Source organism: Megalobrama amblycephala, linkage group LG2, assembly GCF_018812025.1.
Source record: "Megalobrama amblycephala isolate DHTTF-2021 linkage group LG2, ASM1881202v1, whole genome shotgun sequence".
Taxonomy (NCBI): Eukaryota; Metazoa; Chordata; class Actinopteri; order Cypriniformes; family Xenocyprididae; genus Megalobrama; species Megalobrama amblycephala.
This window is the reverse complement of record NC_063045.1, coordinates 4,287,255-4,293,832: the sequence shown is the minus strand read 5'-3', so window position 1 is coordinate 4,293,832 and position 6,578 is coordinate 4,287,255. Positions and strand designations below refer to the sequence as shown.

Here is a 6,578-nt window from a genome sequence, read left to right as displayed (position 1 = left end):
TGAGGATGTTTTGAGGATGTTATTGAGGTAACAGATTATTCAAAGTTGTAAATATTCACTAATTTTTTATAAATATTCACTATTATTCATTCCTTAAATTGAACAATCTCAGAACTAACATTATATTGTATTATTAAACTTGAGTTCTCAATGTACTATTGAAATTAATTTCTGCACAATTTAATGTTTTCTTTTTTCCTACAATTGAAGAGTTCAGATGCAAAAGCCTGTGCAAGTGGCATCTGAAATTTTCTTCTTAAATTAGCATTTTTGTCAAGCTTGTATGTTTAGGTTCAGTAAATTTCACTTTAATGGCAATTAATAGGTCCTTTTCATTGCCATTAAAGTGTAATAAGCTTGATAAACATGCTTGTTTTATAAGAAAAATTTCAAATGGCACTTAAAGGCTTTTGCATCTGAAGTCTTCAATTATTATTGTACATAACTGATATAGCATTGTATTAGCAACAATTTCCTTCACTGTTTTGTTTCTTTACGCTTTATTAAAAGAAAAAAAAAAAAAGAAAGAAAGAAACTTCCCCCCAATGTTCAAGACATGGTTAGCTTGGTTTATGTAATGGAGAATATACAATATTGCCACAATGTTCCATAATAAAGGAGTAACATTATCAAAACAACATTTGTAAAATGTGGATATTATTCCAGATTGTGATGAAGTTTGGGCCAGATCATCTTTACATCTGGCACTTCTGTTTTGGTTCTGGGTCTGGCTGGCATCAACACCATTGTGTGAAACAGCATTGGGCTGAACTCAAAAGAAACAACATATAATAAGATACAAAATATAATAAGAAACAAAAGATGAAATGCATTATTTTAGCTGAACACTGGCTTGACTGCAGAAGTGAGATGAATTCTGGGGGAAAGGAAAGTCTCGTGTTTTGCTGAACTGTTGCGTGAACGTGTTTACCATAGGGCAGGGATGGGCAACTTTGATATTGACGAGGGCCAACATTTTTTCTCCTTGATACCTGGGGACCAGATTACTAATCCACACTCGCACCTTTTACACTGTCTTACTCAATTTACTTTTTACTAAGGGAAATTTATGTATAATTAATGTCATTTGTTTTAAAAAGATTGTATTAACTGTAGCCTAAATGGGGAAACTTTGTTTTCAGTTGGCAAGCAATATTAAAGGGATAGTTCACCCAAAAAAATTTAATTCTGTCATCATTTACCTACCCTCAAGTTTCTGTTGAACAAAGAAGATATTTTGAGGAATGTTTGCTTTGGGTCTAATACTGTGGAAGTCAATGGTGCCCCAGAACTGTTCAGTTTCCCACATTCTTCTGAATATCTTCTTTTGTGTTGAACAGAACAAATACATTTATACAGGTTTGGAACAACTTGAGGGTGTGTAAATAATGACATTTTTATTTTTGGGTGAATTATCCCTTTAATATCTTTATTAACAATATTAACATCTCAATGGCATTTTCTGTAAATTTGCAACAAACAAATGTAGCTACAGTTTATATTTGATACATTTTGAACATTTTCAACTCAGCCTCGTTAAAAAGTGCTTATTTTAAAATATGACAATCTACTGGGTGTTTACAGGAGACGAGAGGCGCTGATTGGGCCATGGTAGATCGACGCGTAAATCCACCAATCACAGCGTGCTTTTCTCGTGACGTAGGAACATTTGAAATTGACGAACAGCGCGAATGGTAGTTGAAGAAATTGGCGCAAAATGTCCCTGGTCTGATTGTCTTTTTGACGGAAAAAGCGAGTACGGACTCGTTCACAAACAGAGTCGCGGCAGATACAGAGTTGTGATGGAGGATGTTTTACCCGCTGGGACAGTTTGTGGCCCAAACAACAGAACTGTTCTGGTCAACGGAACTCTGCCTTCAACAATAAATACTGGAACGTAAGTTTTTAAATGTCTTTTTCAGTTTACATCTTTCGTTTATCCTTTACGTATACACTAAAATCCGTTAGATCTTTCTTAGAATGACATGACAATTACATTAATTGTGGGTGTATACTGCTTTAGAATAACAGCTAACTTAGATTTGTTTTCATCCAGAATCCAAACGGCCTACTTAAATATGGACACTGATGATGCAACAAAAAGTCTTCATTTACAACAAAGGTACTTTAATCCGTCGTTAAGCGATATTGTGTTCTATATGAATACGGATACTGTGCATTTGCTACTTAAAAGTGTTAATCTGATTATTTCTTTTTAACTTAAATAATAATATTTAAGTAATTCATAAAGATATGTTGAAATGGGAAAGATATGTTTTAATTTTTTTAGGTACTTTGGGGCTGACAGACAGCCATTGTGAAGGACACAATCTGGCAAAAATTTACCTGCAGAAGTGAATGGGATGATATGGGTGGTTTTGTAGGTTTTGTTGTAAATCTTAATAAAATGTCCTTTAGAAACAGTTTGTAGTAATTATTTACTAATATTTTCAAGAACAAAATTATGTTGGTTTAAGAAATACAACATATTTTTAACCTATTTGAACATTGTTATTATTATTATTATTATTATTATTATTAATATTATTATTATGTTTTCCTCCGAGACTAAATTTTTTAACCCTTAAAGGATTAGTTCACTTTCAAATGAAAATTAGCCCAAGATTAAAGGCCTTTGCACACTGAGTCCAAAATTCGCATGCGAAACTTAAAATAAAAAAATAAATTCGACCTCACGTTATGTCAATTGCGTTTGCACACTGCCTCCGAAACTTTCTTCCGTCAAAAAAAATATTCGGATCAGGTTCGATTTTCTGCGTTTTTCGCATCCGTGGCATGCGTTTTGAGAGATGTTTTGACAATTCAGAGCCACCGTATGCGAACGCAAAAATCCAGAACGCCATCTGACAAGTTGATCCACGTCTTCTACAGCACAAAACAGCAGCACTTAAAGGGCATATTGCAGGTTAGAGCATCAGTGATTCAATGTATAGAAAAATAATGTATTAAATAGATTTTCTTGAAAAAACACATATAAATACGCTACATAGGCTTCTGGAGTCGTTTTTTGTGAGAGAATTTTACTTCCGCATCTGAAAAATGCCAAATCGGAAGTGACGTAACTCAAGGGAGTGCGATCAATATAAACAATAGGAAAACAATGGATCGCAATGACAGTTCGGATGCTGAGGAAGTTGTACATTTTTATTCATACTTGTATCACAAACCACAGCCATACAATTAGCCTGCTATGTGTTTAAGAGAGCAGGGACAGACCAGGATTAGACAAAATAACGGTCAAAATAGACAAATTGAGCTGTTGTGTGAGGAGAAGCAGTGGAGAACAGGGCAGCGACCGATGTTAGCTTAGCTAACGATATGTGCTCAGATCACAATATTGTACAGATTATTATCATGATTCAGGCAATAGCAAAGCTATTGGTCATCTAGGAGTAACGTTATTGATTACTAATAACAGAATCTAATAAACCTTGATCAGGCGTATGTCACACGCGTTAATATCCGTCCACACTAAAGTTACGTGATATAGCGGTTTCTCATCACGACTGATTTGGTAGTTAGCAAATTAAATAATAAAATAATAATAATAATAATAAAGATTTACGGTGCACAATTCACGTGTTCATCAAGCTGCATCTCTGACGGATCCGTGATCATGTCTCTCGCCGGCGGCCGAACGTAGTGTATGTGTTTCATGTAATGTTATCCTTTATTCATTAATTCTGTGTTATGAGTTTATTCCGTGCCCATTCACTGATAGTGTGAGGATGTATGACGCCGTGATTATGTAGTTGTGTGAACTTGAATGTATATATAAGTTTACATACATGGCATGAATGAAATTGGAGTATTTACATTACCAGCACATAATTCAAAACTGTTTTGTGTGAGTGTGAGACTGTATGCATGTGTACATAATTTGTATTCATCAGTGTTGAAATTGATTCAAGTAAAAATGGTGAAGAAGCATCGCCTGTGTAAGTTTATTCATTTAATATCATTATTTACAGAAGTATTACAATGTTGAACTCCATCATATCGCCAGGATGATAATCCTCCGGTCTATAATGAACGCGTTTATCGAAGCAGATGCAGAAGTGAAGTCCCGTCTCTTCACCTGCTCAAAACACACCCCGGCACGGAAGACAGCAGCGTCCTTTTTCTTGTTAGTAAACCTCTGGACTCGATGTCCTGACAGGCTGGAGTTTGTGCAACCTCCACAAACACAATAATTTACCATGATGATGATAAATAGAATACAAAGACTACAGAAAACACACTAATTCACGACCGCTGTCACTGAATACCAGCCTACTCTGCACTGAGTCAACACATAGCTCAGCGATCGACTCCCTTGAGTGACGTAATATGACGCGACGCTGAAAAAAAGCGTTTTTTACAGAGACTGTCACTTTATCTACTACTTTATCACTACTACTTTATCTACTACTTTATCACTTTATCTACTTTATCTAAATTAATGTCCTTATGTCCTGCAAAACATGTTTAAACCCTGCAGTACCCTTTTATATGGTATTTTTGTGCAAGGTTATATATTCATCTCGAAAAAAATGTTTAACCTGCAATATGCACTTTAATGACAAACAACGTGCGGTTAATGAAGGCCTTCTGAAGTGTGAAGCGATGCATTTGTGTAAGAAAAATATCCATATTTAACAAGTTATGAAGTAAAATATCTAGTGGTCTGGCCAAAGCTAGATATTTTACTTCATATACACCTAGGTTTAGTACTGCCCTGAGTAAGATATTTTACATAAAAGATGTTTACATATAGTCCACAAGAAAATAAATAGCTGAATTTATGAAAATAACCCTGTTCAAAATTTTGGGAACCTTTGGTTCTTAATACTGTGTCGTTACCCGGATGTTTTTTTGTTTTGTTTTTTGGTGATGATTGTTCATGAGTCCCTTGTTTTTCCTTAACAGTTAAAACTGCCCAATATTCCCAGACCCCTGACTCTTAATGCGTCGTGTTTCCTTCTGGAGCATCAGTGAATGTTTGAACCTTTTTTAATAGTTGAGTTTGAGTCCCTCAGTTGTCCTCAGTGTGAAAAGATGAATCTCAAAATCATACACCCACTGCTGGAAAGGGTTCAAATATGCAGAAAATGCTGAAAAACTGAAGAATCTGCAGGAGCTGGAGGATTTTTCTGAAGAACAGAGCTCAGTTTAACTGCTCAGGACAAACAAGAGACTCATGAACAACCATCACAAAACACACAAACAGTCGTGGATCATCAGGTAGTGACACAGTATTGAGAACTTGCAGTTGCAACTTTTTATCTCACAATTCTGAGAAAAGTCAGCCAAAAAAAAGCAATTGTGAGAAAAAAAACATTGCACAATGACACTGACATTGTAACTCCCAATTGCGAGAAAATGTCAGCAGTTTGTTTTTTCTTATTCCATAGTGGAAACAAGCGTCCATACGCACATACTGTAGCTCATATATAATGTGCAGATTGCAAACGGAAACCTCCAGGAGCACAGAAACTTGTCAACTGTCCTATAACTTAACAATAACAAAACAGTGTAGAAACTGAAAGTTATGGCATATATTTTTCTTTCTGCTTTTAAAGTAACTAAAACCTACAACTTCACTATTAGCAACGAGATGCTACACTGGTAGGATTAATTCACACACACAGTTGCTCTCGCTGATGCATTCAAATACAGTGCTACTTTATCTGTATCTAAATGAAAAGAAAAGCAGAAATCTGTAAGAGATGTAACGATCCATAGACAAAATAACTGATGAAAACTAGCTATGTCGTAGCAATAAAATTGTTGGCAGCGTTTTGCTGCAGCTCTGCACAAGTTGACTCGAGTTCGAGTTTCGGTTCGAGGTTCATGCTTTTCAAGCCAACATCAAAGTTTGTAGTTGTGTTATTAACATAATGGATTAAGTAGATGTGTTTTAAATAGCAAACAGAGTAGATACTTAAAGTATTATATCTATTGAATATCAATATTGTTTGCGATCTTAAAATGTAATATGTATTTTGTGTTTACACTGTTGTATGCTCCTCTGTTATAGGCTCTGAGGAAAAACTCTACACATAGACGGCTCAATGCTGCTAACTGGCAGAGCAGCTGGAAAACTAAAAGACAAGAAAAGAAGAACATTAATACGGACGACTGTATTATTTTTCTTCAAGAACCAGGTCAAGCAAAGACAGTGATGAGCACTCAGAGCAAACACAGCAGTCAGACGCAGGATTACACACTGGACTTTAGAGTTCTTCAACATGTGATGTTGGACATTCACTGTTTCTAAAGCCAATAATTTATGTGGATGCCATTTATAGACCTGTTAGATTTTGTTTTATTTTTGAGATTAATAAAATTGTATGTTTTAACAATGTTATAGCTAAGCTTTTTCTTTCTTTCTTTTTTCTTTTTTGAATATTTAGGAGAACATTCTGGGAACAAAAATAAAACTTCCTGTTAAATAACTATAAGAATGTTAGGGGATGATGTTCTAATGTTATGACTAAACATTTATAGAAGGTCATCGCAAAACGTTTTTAGAGTGTTTTGTAGAGAATGTTATCTTACCTTTTTAGAAGAACATT

General features: G+C 35.0%; 1 long non-coding RNA gene across 2 annotated transcripts; it reads left to right on the top strand.

The window, feature by feature from the left end:
* The first annotated feature begins 306 nt into the window (after positions 1 to 306).
* Positions 307 to 6,367, top strand: LOC125263220. 2 transcript variants are annotated; one of them, XR_007183718.1, is made up of 3 exons: positions 307 to 1,897; positions 2,057 to 2,122; positions 6,041 to 6,367. It is a non-coding gene; the product is annotated as an uncharacterized LOC125263220 (long non-coding RNA). The 2 variants fall into 2 exon arrangements; XR_007183717.1 differs by lacking the exon at positions 6,041 to 6,367 and adding an exon at positions 2,291 to 2,575.
* Positions 6,368 to 6,578: the final 211 nt, after the last annotated feature.